Source organism: Papaver somniferum, chromosome 6 (assembly GCF_003573695.1).
Source record: "Papaver somniferum cultivar HN1 chromosome 6, ASM357369v1, whole genome shotgun sequence".
Taxonomy (NCBI): Eukaryota; Viridiplantae; Streptophyta; class Magnoliopsida; order Ranunculales; family Papaveraceae; genus Papaver; species Papaver somniferum.
This window is the reverse complement of record NC_039363.1, coordinates 174346804-174365633: the sequence shown is the minus strand read 5'-3', so window position 1 is coordinate 174365633 and position 18830 is coordinate 174346804.

The following is an 18830-nucleotide window of genomic DNA, read 5'->3' as shown; positions in this document are numbered from 1 at the left end:
TTTAGTGTGGGATGATAATTGGATTAGATAGAAGCCTACCAACAACTTATATATTCAACTTCATAAGAAGATGGTAGTAGCTGATTTGTTAAATGAGGGTGTGTGGAATATTCCAAAACATTTATTACATCTTTTTTACAGTAATGAACTTCATGTGGTTGGTGAAAATAATGATACAGAAGGATTTGGAATTTCAGAGTGGTTCATTAAACGAAGAATTTTTTATAGCTTCCGCACTTAAGTGCATTAGAAAAAAGTATGCAAACGAGGCCTAGGCCAGTTCGATTAAAAGGGTTATGATCCCACAAATGCGATAACCATGTGTTATCCCTCGATGGATCATCTCTAGATTGACCATAACCAGATATTTATATGTTGTCTTACTTTGATTCGGCTGTTCAGGCGCATTAGGATTGTAGCCAATATCATACTGGTTGTTTGGTACAAGAGAATCCGACGATGGTCCCGAATCACGAGAGTGGCCCGGGGTAGATGACTCACATGTATATATTGGTCGATACTCTTTGACATACCTATGAGTAAATCAGTACCGTAACGAAGTTTGGATTCCAATTCCTTTGTATGGTCAAATTATTGTAGAGCCCTATTGTGTCGTCGCTCATCATCCTGAAGTGCTTGGCACCACATCTTCTGTAAACACCAAAATAAAATTAATTTTTTATTTTGACAACACCAAAATAAATCAAAAATATAAATAAAAGTATTATAAGACATGTGATGCTCACAGGTGTACCCTGATTGACATTATAATTGGGTTTAGGAAACTGATCCAAATACTCCCTTTTAATAGGTCTCATTACCGCTTGAATATACTGTTAGAGCACTGCTCGGTCGAACTCGCAAGTGTTGCTATCTCAAGCTTGTTTGTCAAGTTTAGTTGCCAAAACTATAAGTCTTGATTTCTAGTCTACTTATAGCTAAGTATCGGATTAGGATAAAAAGTATAGTTGAGCTTTAGACTTGATGGCGTTCATCGATTGAAGACGAAGAAATTCTAAGGGGAGCTTTTGGAACTTCATCAAGAAAAGGTATGTGGAGACTTGAACTCATCTATCACTCAAAAGTCTATCTACTGTATCTCCTATTTGAGACAAAAGTCGTATAGCTATGTAGACTTCGATTATACACATTTGATATTTTGAGCCGAGTTTAACTCGCTTACATATTTCTCGAAATATGTGTTGGTATGGTTTCGCTTTAACCAAATTCATCTTATATTCTTAACTAAAGTCAACATATGATCATGTATTATCTTACATGATTTACGCGAAACAGTCATTTGATGTAGACTCGGAATGTTTCGTATTGATCATTCGATCACTTGAAAATTGCTTTGAAGTTAATAGTTTGTGTGAGACAGCTATTGTCGTCTTCTAAGAATATTTCAATGATTGGAATGGGAGTTTATAACAATTAACCATAATTGGATATATCACAGTATGGGTACTTGTATTCTAACTGTTGCAAGTTATTCCAAGTCCGGGAATCATAGTATGCATACACGTATGCATACTGGTTGGTTAATGAAAGTCCGGGAACTTAGTATGCATACCGGTATGCGTACTGGCGTGAGTTTCAAGTTCCGGGATTTAACTGAGTTTGGTAGTATGCGTACCCGTTTGCATACTGGCAAACGCAAACTTAGTTCGGCCACTTAGGTATGCATATCCGTATGCATACTTGAGTAGGTTATAGTCTAAAAACGGTTTGTTCATGAATTAATACATTTATATAATAAGGAATGCAATCTTTTGTAAACCATGGTTATAATGTTCATGAATTGATTCGAGTGAATCAAAATCGATTTGCTTCAATTGTGTCTTGTATACTTCTATGAGGATATAAACAATTGAACAACTCTAGAACTAGTTTCATTTGAGTCATTTGAACTAGTTATGGTTGAGATGAATATGGTTGATATGAAAGTGTTTATATGGCTAACTTCGGTTAACTATTGTTGAGCCAACAAAGGTGTACACATTTAGGTACAATTACTCATATCTAAATGAAGTCACTTTTCATTTGTCCGTAACAAGCTAAGTTCGATCTAACGGTTGAAAGATATTAGCTTGAATCTAATCAGGTATTCATATGACGTTGAATATTGATTGCTTTGTTCCAAAGCTATCAAAACCTGATTTGAAGACTATATAAGGGACAACTCTAGCAACTGGGAAACCTAATCCCCACACCTCCTGTGTGATACTAGTTGTGACTAGAGTCGATTCTCCTTTAACCTTAGATTTTTTCAAAACCCTGTAGGTTAACGACTGAAAGACTTCATTGGGATTGTGAAGCCAGACCCAACTATTTCTTTGTAGTTGCGTGTTCTGATCTTGTTGTTTTCTATCGTGTTGAGTACTATCTTCTCTAAGATTTGCTCGAGATTTAGTCTCCGATAGGCAAGATAAAAAGTAGTCACATACATCTTCGTCTCATCGTTTGTGATTCCACCATATCTTGTTTCGCTACCATACGATTAATATTATTATGAGGTGATTGATATTTCTATGTTGTTCTACGGGAATATAAGTCTGGTATACCAATTGGTTCATGTTCATCTTGATTTATTAAAAGACGGAACAAAACTCATCGGTATATCTGTGGGAGACAGATTTATCTATTCAATAAACTTTTCTGTGTGAGAAAGATTGGTTTATCAAGTCTTCGACTTTGGGTCGTAGAAACTCTTAGTTAGGGGTGAGATCAGCTAAGGGAATCAAGTGCGTAGAATCCTGCTGGGATTCAGAGACGCAAGGAGCGCAACTGTACCTTGATCAGTGTGAGATTGGTTAGGGATCGATTACATTCCAGTCCGAAGTTAACTCGGAGTAGGATAGTGTTTGTAGCGGATTAATACAGTGTGGTGTTCAAATCTGGACTAGGTCCCGGGGTTTTTCTGCATTTGCGGTTTCCTCGTTAACAAAACTTCTGGTATCTGTGTTATTTTTTTTTCTGTATTATATTTGTTTATATAATTGAAATATCACATGTTGTGCGTAAGTTCAATCAATTTTGAATCCAACCTTTGGTTGTTGATTAAATTGATTGACACTTGGATATTGGTTTTTGATACCGTCCAAGTTGTTTCTTATAATAATCAGGCTCACGAAATTCTATTTGTTTCATTTGCTGGTTACATTAAGAACAGAGATATAACTCTTGGATATATTTCTTGATTGAGCTCGCTTTATTATTTGGTTCTCCTTGAATTATATTGGAGTTAGTCCATACAGATTTCTAAGCAAAATATTGGGTGTGGTTGTTAGACCCCCGCTTTTTAAATTGGTATCAGAGCAGGCAAACACGTTTAAGACCTCATAAGTCTGTGTTTGTAGCGACCTGACTCTATGGACAATAATGATATCTCAGATAAACGCATCATCATAAATAAAAGTTCTGTTTCCATGAAATCTATTAAATAAAAAGATTCGTCTATCTCAATTTTAAAATAAACATTGTGTTCCAACGAAACAGGATTGCACTGATAAGTGTCACCTCGATTACCTTTCGAACGAGTCTGACTCTGTTGAAGAAAGGGAAGCATCCAAAAAAATTGTGAAATGATTTTAAATCTTGTTAGAATCCAGGATGATAGAATCAATCAGTTGAAACACAACGTCAATGCACTTATCGGTATAGTAAAAGATCGTGTCTCTAAATTAAAGGCTCTTAGCGAGGAGGCGAAACTCAAAAATGATGACTTGGAAATTGAACATCTTTTGAGTAAACTCTCTATTCGAGGATGTTCTAAGGAGTCCACTATACCAATCGCTTCTGACCCAACTGCAAATTCAGCTCTAGAAGCTAAATCGCAATCCCTTCCGATTAAAAAGGATGTGCTTGTATCTTCCTTTAATCAAGGAAACTTCACATCGTCGGAAGGAAGAAATCTCCTAACAATATTGTTAAGTCTGTTCACTCTATTCACTCAGGTGATCAGAAAGTGTATCTCTTTTTGTGATTCAAAAGGACATGTTGAACGAAAAAGCAAATCTAGGTTGCATGACAATTCTATTGTTCGACTTCAACATACCTTAGATTTAATTCTCAAAGGTGTAAATGACATTCGGATGTCTAAACCTATTGGTTTTAGTACTCACCCTGTGAATTCTTCCAGGAAAGTAAGTTCAATTTGCTCATTGAATGTTCGATTAGTACAATTTTCTCAAGGAGATTTCAGAAAGGTTCCTCTCAACCTAATGTGAAGAATGATGTTCAAGATGCGAAAAAGGTTTATGTAGATGAAATCAACAGTGGATATATGAAGGAAAACCTTAATTTGATAATTGAAGGATACAAGGATCTTATCAACAGGCTGTCAAAATCCTCCAAACAAACTCCTTCTGATAAGGACTCAAACTTAGTCTCGTATTTTGATGACAACAAGTTTTATGATAATTTTTCACATAAAAAAGGATCATTTCCTAGAATTGGAAGGAAAAAGAGACTCAATTGTGAACACCTTCATTTAATGAGCTTAGAGCTTATACTTGTGCTAATTAATCACAAGGTTGAAATCTCACTCACAAAAAAAAACCTGGTTGAGTGAGATATGGTCAGGTATACTTGTTAGTAAAATGCTTTCTAATTAGTCGAGCTATTTTCTTATATTTCATAGCTAAACTATTGTCTACAAATATCTTTGCCTAATTATTGTTTGTGTCTCAAGAATCTTTTCATTTTCTTATTGATTTAGTTTCGAAGAAGTTTTTGTTGCAACAAATTTGTCTGCTATCTCTTGTGCTCTAAATTGTTTCTCTGTGGAGATATAAAATTTATTGAGCCAAAAATTTGTGAAGGAAAATCTTCACGTAGCAAAATTATACTGTTTTGTCTTACCTTGTTAAAAGGTACGTTTCGTTTCGCTTTGGTTTTGTTTTTCTTTTGGGTTCGGATTGTGTTCGCTCGGGTATCCATGCCTTACTTGTCACAAATTGTATTTAGAAACCCTAAAAGTTATCGTCCCTAAGAAACCATTTAAGTACCAAACCTATAATTGAGTCACGTACGCATACATTAGGTTTTTGTCTTTTTGTCAAGAATGTCTTCACCTTCTCGCACTGGTGGTTTTGCAAGAGGTTTTCTTGATAAAGGTATTGGTTTCGAGTCCAAAGGGAGGAAGAAAAGAACCCTAGTAGAAGATGATGATCAAAATCCTGATGCCTCATGGTATTATGCCTATACTCATCATGATGTTGAGAATGAGGATATGGTTTCTTCTGAAGTGGTTTATGATTTTCTTAAATACTTTGAGGAAGCAAAACTGCAACTCGTTGATACTATGAAGGGTCTTGATGTGTAAGAACTGACTTGAAAAAAGTTAATTCCGACCTTGTTCTCATGAAGACACATGTTAAAGATCTTCTCAATGAGGACATCTTCTCTGAAGAAGCAGTGGATGTTGTCAATCACAAGCTGAAAGGTCTTAAGACTCGTGTGGGTTCCGGAAGTGATCCTTGATTTCCGTTCATGATCGGTTTTGTTGATTTATGAGTGTAGATGGTGGATTTTCGACAAAGGCTAAATTCACAAACTCATAATTATACGAAGCTCTGATTCAGCAATCAGACGTGAGTATCGAGACATGGGTCTCTCATCGAATTATGAATGGAGAGTACCTTCTCTCAGAGTACATGTGGATATGTAGTCTCACAACTGGACAATGGCATATCTCATGAATACTGAATACTTTCAGTGATTATTTCTATATAGTATCACGAGATGGACGGCTCCTAGACAGCTTGTTTTGCTAGTATAAAGCGATAACGTCTTCAGGAACAAACAATGAGTTTACCCTGACTATATAAAGGATATGACTTACCGACAAGCTCGTATCAGGATAATTAATGCTCCTAGACAGCTTGCTCTGCTAGTATAGAGCCACAAAGTTAATTATTCCTAATTACAATCGCTCATATTCCATGGTCGAATCCACGACTGGTCCCATGGAATGTCAATAACAATTGTTCTGATTCTATGATCGAATCCACGGCTTGATCTCATAGAATAGAAATAACTATATTATCTCATTACTCTGATTTCATGATCGAATCCACAACTAGTCTCATAAATGGTAATAGATAAATCTTAATTACTCCGATTCTACGGTCGAATCTACGATCCCATGGAATGGTAATGCCCACTTTATTATTCTGAATTCATAGTCAAATCCTCAGTTGATCCTATGAATTAATAATAAACATCTTATTACTCAGTTTTGTGAATTATTCTCCACTGGATTCCACAATTAGTAATAAATAATCAACAACCGGGCGTCTGAGCTACCTCTAAGTAAGTCCCGATTCAAATGGTGAAGGTGTATTCAACGACGATACACTAACAGTCACCGCACGAATGAGTATTTCAAAAATACAACGAAACGATGAACCTATGCAAAATAGAGAAGAAAATAAAAAATAATTAAAAATATTGACCAGGGTGCTGGGAGCACGGACACACGACCAACCGACCGTGTCGTGGTCAATCCCACGCCAGTTTTATATTTTTAATGCATTTTTATTATTTTCCATGATTTGATGAAAATTCTGTCATTTTATCAAATCTCCTTCGTCTCGAGGAAACTCCTCGGTTTCATGGTACTTCCATAAATCCATACAAAATAACATACAATTAAGAAAAGGAGTATGGGGCATGACCATTAGCCAACCGGCCATGCCTTGGTCCCAACCGGCCCCACGCCCCACGGTTCCTTATTATTTTATTATTATTATTATTATTATTATTAATTCTCTAATTTCATGAAAAAACTCCTTGAGTTCATGGTATTTTTGCACAAATCATCAAATAATAATAAAATAAATTAAATTATGAAAACTTGTGAGAGCGGGCCTTGGCCGGCCGGCCATGCCCTAGCCGGTCTCACACGCCCCTTTGTTTTATTATTTTATTATTAGTTTTCCTTGAATTTATCAAATTCCTTGATTTCATGGTATTTCTCTCAAATTAGGAAAAATTCCCTCAATTCATCAAAAATACATAAAAAATACACAAAAATTAGGGAAACTCGTGGGACCGGGCCCAAGCCGGCCGGCCATGCCTCCCACGGTCCCACACGCCCTTGTTTTATTATTTTAATATTTTTTGCTTCCCTGAACTCATGAAAACTCCTTCAATTCATGGAAACTCCCTAAATTCATCAAATTTCTCAAAATTCATGAATTTTTCATAAAATCATCAAAATATTATAAAATTAAGGAAAAGGCACCACGGGACCGTGGTCACGACCGGCCGACCATGCCTTGACCACGGCGGTCCCACGCCTCCTCATTCCTTATTTTATAATTATTTTTCATCATCTCATGGTGTTTTCCTCAGTTTCGTCGAAACCCTAATTTTGGCATATTTTCTCGAATGGATGCTCAATTGCACGCCAGAAAATATCAAAATTCTCAGGACTGAGACGCGGACGCCTTGGGGACACGAGCACGCTATCTTGACCGACCAAGATTGGCTCTTTGGCTCACGGAAGCCGGTCCCATCAATTTTCACAGTTTTGACCTAATTTGCACAATTGCTCGTATTAGGTCCAAAACTCTTCCAAACACTTTGGATTTTCATGAAGTGATCGTCAGGCGGTCACGTGACAACCCAGGGCCGGTTTCATGACTCCATGGTCGGTCCCTCGCCTCGTCATAATTAATTAGGTTTTCTCACCTAAGGCTCAGACGAGCATTTTGAATAAATGATTAAGCCAGCATTTAATCATTCTTCCACCAACAAATCGTCAACTCTTCAGGAGTTCTTCGTATTTGCTCACGTGAGCATATGGACACTACATGGTTGATCCACGGTCCCATGTAGTCGCTCCCTCCTTCGTCCCATGGTTAAATTCTGACGAACCATGAATTGATCATCAATTGATCAAATTAGGGTTTCTGAATCCAAGGATCATCATTCCAGATTCCAACCTTAATAATTTTACGACGACCTCATGGTCATTAATTTTATTAATTATGCTCGGTTCAACGACCAGTATTCTAATTAATATTTTTGGTACGCTGCCAATAATCCATCAGATGAGCAACACATGCTCAGACGATCAAATATTCAACAATTCATCACATGAGCAACACTTGCTCAGATGATAAATATTTGCTCAAACCAAGGAATATTGGTTCAACAATCAATATTCAACGATCCATCGAATGAGCAATACTTGCTCACTTCATCGTAAGAACTATACCTCTGTCTCATGACATGTTCAATTCATGAGTTTCAGAACATCATGTTCACTCACCGTCCCATCAAACCACGAAGTCATCAATTGACTAACAAACCACGAGACGTCAATCGTGTCACTTGGGGGGATATCACTTAGGGTTTTGGTCTGGCGGTCTACGGCACGTGTGTTCAAACACACGATGGAATGTGAGCAAGTCGTGCAATCAGTTGAAGGAATTCACGAGGTAGTGGGTGGAAAATCGACCAAGTCTCCACACGTTGAGCAACTGGTTTCAAACACGATCTCCACTTCCCCACTCCTTGATTCCATCAACTGTCACACTTCATGGAATCATGGTGTCTAAATTCCAGCAATATAAATAAGTCTCTGAATCATGATTGAATCATCATCATCAGTATCATCAATCTCACGTCAACGACAACACGAGATCATCAACTCATCAATTGAGCAACTACTCTCAATTGAGCAATTTCAATCACTCAGAGCTTATCGTATTCAGAATTCACACACCCACAATCTTTGATTACCATTGATTCCACACATTCTCAGCTTCCCTCCTACAGATCAACCCATCCTCTCTTGTGACCGAATTTACTCTGGAACGGTCATTGTCTTGATTTAGGCCGGAGTACTACAGATTGATCTCTCGAATCTAAAGCACCCCCTTTGCAGCGGTGCATCTGTGTGAGGTTTAACATTTCGCTCGGTTCGAGGAGTCTCCTCCGTACGGTCGTCTCCTCAATTCCTTAAAAACCAGCAAATCGTTTTTCCCCATCTACAGATTGGCGACCACAGTGGGAGATTCTCTCGGTTGCAATCTAACAATCTCACAAGATGGTTGGTCTTAGGACTAATTCAACTAATTCAGATCAGAATATTTCAAACGGCAACATTCCTCATGTTACACCTGGCGGCATGGAAGGCAGAGGGATCCCGACTTTGGCAGAGTTGGCTCAAATCCTAGAGGTCCATACCAGGAACATGGACCTGATGAAGGAGACGATAAACCACATCCTCGACTTTCTCATCAGATTAACATCCGAGTTAGGCGGTATCTCCGCTCCAGAAGCCTCAACACCGGGGACTGAAGCGTCATCTGACCCTCAAATCAACAGCTTCACCACATACGAGAAGCCGGTGGAACAAGAGGTCACACATTTGATTGAAAATCTATGTGAACTCCTGCACTTCTCCAGGGATCAGCGCACAGACACATTTTCAGCACTCAACCAGATATCATCCAGCGTGCAAATAACGCCACCAACACCATCAGTTGAAGAAGTCTCCCTAGTGCCTGGGCATTCGATCGACAACATCTCTTTTGGAGAAGAAGATCGCATGACGGATGAAGGACACAACCGAGCATTGTATGTCACTGGTTTCATCAAAGGCACCGAATTTAGAAGAGCTCTTGTTGACACCGGTGCTTCCACCAACATTGTCACTATGAAGACTCTCAGGATGGCCAGATTCCCACAAGGTAAAATCGTTCGCTATCCCATCCTAATGACAGGATTTGAAGGAAGTCAAAGCCATACATATGGATATGCATACATAGATTTGAGGGTGGGGCCGATTCGATCGAAAGCAAAGTTTCATGTGATCGAGCAAGAACCTGACTACCACATAATACTGGGACGCCCATGGCTCCATGATAACAAGGTGGTTCCTTCAACATACCATCAATGCATGAAGGCCCTGCTCGACAACAAGATCGTTCGCATTCCGGCTTCATCATCTCCTTATGCTCCCGTCTATGATACTGAGTTCCTTGAATCTCAAAAAGGCGTCCCGGAACCTCCAAGCAGGATTCACAGTACTCCACTTCCAAGCTGGAAGACTATCGAGAAGGCTGATAACGATCCGTCATCCTCAGCTGCTAAAATGATCAAGTCACCTACTACACCGACTAAACGCCATAATGATCAAGTCTCAACTCCAGGGACAAACTTCACGACCGATCGAGACGTAGAAGGGAGAGTCATTTATCGCCGACGGAAAGATTAGCAATTAATCGGGAGAACGATGAAAAGTCTCCCCACCATGAAGAATCGTGTCAGAGTGAGCTATCACTTGAAGAAGAAGTCCAAGATGCCCCACGACAACTACAGGACGACACTGACTCTACCACTGACGATCTTGAAACAATCAACATTAGGACTGAAGACGATCCAAGGCCAATCCTGATCAGTTCAGCGCTATCACCAGAGGAGCGGACCGAGTTGGTAAAATTATTGAAAGAATATCAAGATGTCTTTGCCTGGACGTACGAAGAAATGCCGGGTCTGGATGACAAACTCGTCACCCATCACATGCACATCGTCCCTGGTTCCAAAGCTGTCAAACAACCTCCCAGACAATTTAAACACGAAGTTGAGGAGCAAATCAAGGTCGAAATCCAGAAACTGTTGGAAGCAGGGTTCATCAAGCCTATTCTTCATCCAACGTGGCTAGCAAATGTGGTACCTGTTAAGAAGAAAAATGGTCAAATCAGATGTTGTGTCAACTTTAGGAACTTGAATAAATGTTGTACAAAGGATAATTTTCCTCTACCCAACATTGACATGCTCGTCGATGCAACCAGTGGTCACGGTATATTCTCATTCATGGACGGCTATAGTGGGTACAACCAGATCAAGATGTATGAACATGACGCCAACAAGACTGCGTTCGGCACTCCCATTGGGAATTTTCACTACACTGTGATTCCCTTTGGATGAAAGAATGCTGGTGCCACCTATCAACGAGCCATGACTGCCATATACCACGACATGATGCACAACAAGTAGAAGACTATGTTGATGATGTGGTGGCAAAATCGAAGACTCGAGCATCTCATCTCGAAGTTCTAAGGCAGGTGTTTGAAAGGTGCAGAGAATACAAATTAAAAATGAATCCTTTAAAGTGCGCATTCGGAGTTTCTTCAGGAAAATTCTTAGGATTCCTGGTCACGGCTGAAGGGATCAAAGTCGACCCAGACAAGGAAAAATCTATTACCACCATGCCTCCTCCACGTACCGTTAAGGAACTACAGAGCTTTATGGGAAAGGTAATTTATATTCGACGCTTCATTCCTGGATTATCTCAACTCATTGCTTCGTTCACACCTATGCTGAAGAAAGGAGCAAGCTTCACCTGGACAGCTGTTCAACAAGAAGCTTTCCATAAAATACAACAGATATTATTGTCACCGGCCGTCATGAGGTCTCCAGTGCAGGGACGACCTCTGATTCTTTACACATCCTCCAGTGACGTCGCCATCGGTGCACTCCTAGCTTAGGAAGACGACGAAGGCGTCGAATAACCGATTTACTACTTCAGCCGCACAATGAGAGACGCTCAACTCCGGTATCCAAAGGCCGAAAGGGCATGCATGGCATTGGTACATGCAATCCAGAAGTTCAGACATTACTTACTATCTAACAGGGTCGTACTCATCTCCAAAGCTGATCCCATAAAGTTCTTGCTATCAAAGCCAGCCTTAATAGGGAGACCAGCGAAGTGGCTACTCCAGATTTCAGAATTTGACATAGCTTGCACGCCACCTAAAGCCATCAAAGGTCAAGCGGTAGCATACTTGCTCGCTGCTTTTCCAGGGGAAGACACAACAACACTACATGAAGAAGTGCCCGGAGAATTCCCAGACATCTTGGTCATCAAGGAAGAAACGTGGCTTCTATACTTTGATGGGTCTGTCGCCCCTAGTAGTGACACCGGAGGAGTGGGCGTAGTGCTGGTGTCTCCATCTGGTGAAGTTTTATCACATTCGTTCAAGTTGGATTTCCACTGCACCAACAACTCAGCGGAATATGAAGCCTTCCTATTAGGATTATCTTTGGCCAAGCAAGCAGGAGCAACACACCTCGAGATAAGGGGAGATTCAAAATTATTGGTCAACCAGATGAATGGAACATATTCTTTCAAAGAAATCACACTTGCTTCATTCAGAACCGAAGCTCAACGACTGTTGACCTATTTTGCTGACGCAACGATCGTCCATACTGGACGGACTAACAATATGCATGTTGATTTCCTAGAAACTATCGACTCCAAGCTGCAATTAGAAGGAGCACAGAAAACGATCATTGTACGGAGGCGTATAGTATCTTCGACTTGGCTCACTCAGATCGAAGACATTCCAGCGAGTGATTGGCGAGCACCCATCATTCATGAATTGAGAAAATATATCTCAGAAGGCCAAGTCATCCTCAAGGAATTGAAGAACTACTTCTTGCTTCATGGAGGGATATACTATCGAAACCCTGATGGATCTCTATCACGATGTCTTGGGAACGACGAAGCGGAAGAACAGCTCAAGCACATACATGAGGAAGTCTGTGGGCAAACGGTAGTGGTAACACTTTACAGAAAGCTTCAAAGAATGAGGTACTACTGGCCATCCATGGAGACCCAGTCAAGATCTTTACAAGGATCTTGTCCTGATTGCCAAACACCTCCTCATCACTTGGAGGTTATGACGGTCCACCACACTGGGGACTGGAGGGAGCCTTACATCAAATACCTAGGGGACAACGAACTACCACTGGAAAAGAAGCAAGCGGTCAAACTCATTCAGAAAGCTAAGAGATTCGTCTATCTCGATGGGATCTTATACCGCAAAAGCTTTGGTGGAAATTTACTGAGGTGCTTAGCCGAACATGAAATCCCTACAATCCTGAAGGAAGTACATGATTGAGAACATCAAGGAAAGAGGAAACTATTTCTTCAAATTCATGAGAAATATTATTGGCCAACCATGGAAGATGATGCAGCCGCACACGTTCAGAGGTGTCACCAATGCCAAACCCATGGTAATCTCATCCACACTCCTTGTCTCCCGTTGAATCCTGTGAATAGTCCGTGGCTTTTCTACAGCTGGGGACTAGATATCATTGGGAAGATCAATCCAGCATCTTCAAAACAACATGAATACATTATCACTGCGACATAGTACTTCACCAAGTGGGTCGAAGCTATTCCTCTTCGAAGCACCACTGGAGTTACGATTGCCGCCTTCATCAAAGAGCACATAATATGCAGATTCGGAGTTCCTAAGCATATCATCACAGATAACGAAACTCCTTTTTCCAATCAAGATATTGAGAAGCTGCTCAATAAATATGGGATCAAACAAATCTTCTCCACGCCTTACTACCCACAAGGAAATGGTCAAGCAGAAAGTACCAACAAGACTTTGGTCAGGATTATCAGTCGGACGATTCATGACAATCCTCGATCATGGCATGAGCAATTACCCATGGCTCTATGGTCTTATAGAACTGCACCAAGGAGCTCGATCGTTACTTCGCCATATTCCCTTGTCTATGGAGCCGACGCCATACTTCCAGCAGAAATCAAAGTTCCCTCAGCCAGGATTGCAGCATCCAGTGGTGTACAATAGGATGAGGCTGAAATCTCCAGATCAAGAATCGCTGAGCTAGATATGCTGGAATCAAGGAGAACCAAGATGGAAAAATATGTGGAAGCTTACAAACAGAGGATCTCCAGAGCCTACAACAAAATGGTAAGACCTCGAACATTTCAAGTAGGAGATTTGGTATTAAAGACGGCAAAGCACATTCAACAAGACATGTCCGCTCCTAAGTTCTCTCCTAAATGGGAAGGACCATATGTTGTTATCAAAGTAGTATCTAGCGGATACTACAAAATTTTAGCAATCAATGGAGGAAAGGAAGGAAACATCATCAATGGAAAATGGCTCAAAGCTTATTATGCTTGATCCATGAAACAAACTACCTCTTCATCATTTCAAGCATTTTCAAAAATGAAATCTCATTCCTCCAAAGAGCATGCGAATGCTCCTTTGTTCATTAAACATTTTATGTATGAGCAAAATTCGTTTCTATCTTTCCTATCGGAGATATAAATCTCAAGACAATCTTACGATTGCAATCAATTACGATAGGAACATCAAGATCAGATGATGCAACTACAGAGAAAATAGTTGGGTCTGGCTTCACAATCCCAATGAAGTCTTTAAGTCATTAACTACAGGGTTTCGTGAAAAACCTAAGGTTAAAGGAGAATCGACTCTAGATTATACAACTAGTATCACATAGGAGGTGTGGGGATTAGGTTTCCCAGTTGCTAGAGTTCTCCTTTGTATAGTCTCCAAATCAGGGTTTGAAATCTAAGTTACCTTGGTAACAAAGGATTCAATATACACCGTTAGATGAAAACCTGATTAGATTCAAGCTAATATCTTTCAACCGTTAGATCGAACTTAGCTTGTTATACACAAATGAAATGTAACTTCATTTAGGTTTGAGTAACCGTACCTAAATGTGTACACTTAGTTGGTTCAACAATAGTTAACCAATGGTTAGCCACATGAGCACTTTCATATCAATCTTATCCATCTTCACCATAACTAGTTCAAATGACTCAGATGAACTAGTTAGAGAGTTGTTCAATTGCTTAGATCTCATAGAAGTATACAAGACACATTCGAAGCAAAATCGATTTTTTCAATCGAATCGATTCATGAACATTATAGCCACGGTTTGCAAAGATTGCATTCCTTATTATATAAATGTTTTAGTTCATGAACAAACCGATTTTAGAAAGTAACCTACCTAAGTATGCGAACAGGTACGCGTACTCAAGTAACCGGATTGAGTTTGTTTTCACTTTCAAACTCCAGCAGAAATTCACGGACGTGAACTTTCCGCCAGTATGCGTACGGGTATGCATACTTACGCGGATTTCCAACAACCGCCAGTACGCGTACGGGTACACATACTTTGGGTTCCCAATTTTGGACTTCTACATAAATGTATGATCACACTATGTTTATATCCAAAGATGGTTACATGTTCTAAACTCTCATTTCAATCTTTGAAACTTTCTTAGAGGATGTTATATAGTTGTTATTCACAAACTATTTTTCATCAAAGAGATTTTCAAGTTATTGAAATAATCAACATGACTTTCGTCACGAGTAAAGATGAACTTGGCCAAAGAGAAAGCTTACCAACACATATTTCGAGAAATAGATAAGCGAGATAAACTCGGCTCGAAATAGCAAATGTGTATAATCGAAGTCTATATAGCAATATGACTTTTATCTCAAGATATGAGATAAAATAGATAGACTTTTGAGTGATAGATAAGTTCAAGTTTCCACATACCTTTTTGTCAATGAAGTTCCACAAGTTCCTTGAGTAGTTCGTCTTCACATGATGAACACCGTGGAGTCTAGAGCTCAACTACACTTACTATCTTAGTCCTAGACTTAGCTATAAGTAGACTAGAAATCAAGACTTATAGTTTTGGAAACTAACCTTGACAAACAAGCTTGAGATAGCAACGCTTGCGAGTTCGACCGAGAAGTGCTCTAACAGCTTATACTAACTCGATGTCTCCTTGGTTTAGTCCTAGCATCTCCCGTGGGGTATTTTACTTTATGCTCACTATTATCTTTTGAAGAAACCGAAATTGTATTTTCCGTAACACGTTGAAAATTTTCCCAATTCATCTATACATAAAATTACATTCCAACACATTGTTTATTCAACATTGAAAGAAAAACATATTGGTTCGATCAATTTTAATCATAAAATCATCACAAAACAATGTTTCAAGGTTTTTAACAACATCTACAACATATTGCTTCAAGCAACAATCAATCCTAATCACATTATCCATCACAATACAATGTCTCAAGGTTTCTTAAACAACATCTATTTCAAACAACATTTTGGTTCAATCAACAATCAATCCTAATCACATTATCCATCACAATACAATGTTTCAAGGTTTATTAGATACATCTAATCATACAACATACTTAAGGTGATACGGGACGTATTTTGGGTTAGTCATGTATATCTCAAGATTTGACTAAATCTTGGATATCTATTATTTTTAGTATTTTAATTATTAGGATAATTACTTTCTTGTTTAGATTTATCTTGTGTTATGAGAATAATATATTGTCTTACGCTAGTTTAGGAATGTTAGGATTTCCTAGGTTTACGTTTACCGGCTATATATAACCTTTGCATTGTAACTTTCTCTTTAGCTTGGATTAGCTCGTTTAATGAAAATACCATTTGGTAAAAACCTGTTTGATTCTCTTTGAGAGATTGATCATCTTGATCGTTTATCAATTACTTTGTTCCTGGATTGGAGTTGTTTATCATATTTGGGTCTTTTTTACCGGAGTGGATTCTCCGCGTGTCGGTTTATTCTAAATCGTTTCCGCTGTGTCGTATCAGGTGCTATCAGAGCAGGCTTTTCCTGTGCTGTTCATCTGTGGGTTGCCTAGAAGAATCAGTTGAGGAGTCCTGTGATACCTAGGTATTTTATCCAATCAAAAAAAAGAAAATCAAAAAAAAAATCAAAAAAAGACAAAAAATTATCAGAGTTGCGTATTTCAGTTTCGGTTCTTATCCTTCTCATCAATCCGTTGTTTTTGAAAGCATCTCGGCAGTCGAAGATTTGTGTTCTTTTTATCATCAATCACCATCTTGTTTGGTAAGCATCTTTACTAAACCTTTTGTTGTTCATTGAATCATTGATTGATATACTGGCGGTAACAGTTTTTCAGAGAAATAGTTTGTGTATCATCCGCAAATCTAGTTTCAGTGCCTTCTATTTCCAAGAAAGAATTGGAAGTTACAAAAAGATCTGTTGGGTCCAGTTGAAATATAAGCATAGCCCATTCAACATTAATGTACTGTTCTTATATTTTATAAAGCCCATTTGTTTCACGTATAATGTAGTGAGGTTACAGTGAACATCGGTTAGTTTTCAAACCTTTTCTCAATCAATCAGTGCCCAGGCGAGGAACTTAATATATATGCAAGAGTCAAGATGCAGGAACGGAGCTATACTTTTCGTGGTCGATATATACTGCAAAAGAGACTTTTTGACTTGGTTTCCATTAAAATGGTGGAAGCTTTGGGTTATGAGATGGACTGGTATCCCGTCCGGGCCAGATTAAATGGGTAAGCAACAACGAAGGAGTAGTTACCTGTTTGGGTGTCTGCAAAATTCCTATAGCAATTGGTAAGTGTTACTCCGACATAATATTTTGTGAAGTAGTTGACTTTGACGTTTGTGATGTCGTGTTGGCTGCTCCGTGGCTGTTTGATGTCCGAGCAAGTTGTCGTGATAACATTTGTGAGTTCATATGGGGAACAACCAAAGTCAAGCTAATGTCGGGTAAGCGACCACCAGGAAAATTGAAAGAAATGGTGTCTAAAAGTGCTCTTCATGCAACAGGTGATGTTAAGTTTCAAGGAAATCTTGGTGATGTTGAAAACGACAGTATCGAGGCAGTTAATCAAAATACTGAATACAATGAGATACTTAATGAAGGTCCCTCCCAAATGGATGCAATTGTGGTAACAATTCTCAAAAGCCCTTATAAAGATCATTTTGATATACCAACTTCCGTAGGCTGCCGACAAGACCATGATTGGATGGTTTCGTGGGAGTTCTTACACAGTAAGGGTTGGAACAAACACCGAAGCCTTATGCATATAATGAAGACTGAGAAATTGGATTCCTGTGCAGAATGGCTAGTGATCCCCATGCATAATTCAAGGTCAAGTTGTATCACTAGCAGCAGTTCCAAACTCCTTTCTTCCATTTGTCATTTTCAGTGTAAACTCGAGGTAAGTTTCATCGCAGTAGGGGAGCCTGATACAGGACGTATTTTTGGTTAGTCATGTATATCTCAAGATTTGACTAAATATTGGATATCCATTTATTAGAGCACTGCCTGGTTGAACCCACTAGCGTTGGTATGTCAAGTTAGTTGTCAATTTTAGTTGCCAAAATGCATTCTTGATTTAGCATACTAAAGATAGTTTCGTACTAGATTAGGTCTAAGAAGTTGGATCGAAGCTATCCTTAAAGGATGAAGATTGAAGATTAAGGACTACAAGAAGACATGAACAAGTTCTTCATCAAAAGGTATGTGATTGATTTCATTTGGATTCTTGTTCAATTCTACCTTTCTAATCTATCAAGATATATGCTCACTATATGGAACAATTCTGATGACGGTAAATGTACATTTATGTATATATGTGTAGTTGCAGGAAATCCTACACTACACCCCTCATATGATTTTATTAACATTCAACTCATTTTAGATTAACAATCTTAATTTTATTGATGAATATTTGAACAATCTTACAAGAAAAGATAAAGGAATCAAGAATAACCACTGCTCTAGATTTTCTCTCTCTTATTTACTTGCTTCTCACCCAGAAAAAGATCTCTCTCTTTCCTTTACAACTGAACGACTATTTATAGGGAAGTACATAGTGGATGACAGCTAATCTGTCCTTTATTTTCGGATATGGCTTGCGACATTCTCGCAACCTTACAAATGTTAATCTCGTAAACTCTCTAATTTTCACAGGACCATCACATTTTTCTCATGATTTTAGCTGACGTCGTTTATTATGTCATTTCTGAAATTGTTCTGCGACGCTGTTGTGTTGTGTTATTGATAATTTCGCTGAGACATTATTGCTGCTGTAGATGGTGGATTTCCGACAAAGGCTAAAATTGTAAACTAATAATTATACGAAGCTCTGATTCAGCAATCAGACGTGAGTATCGA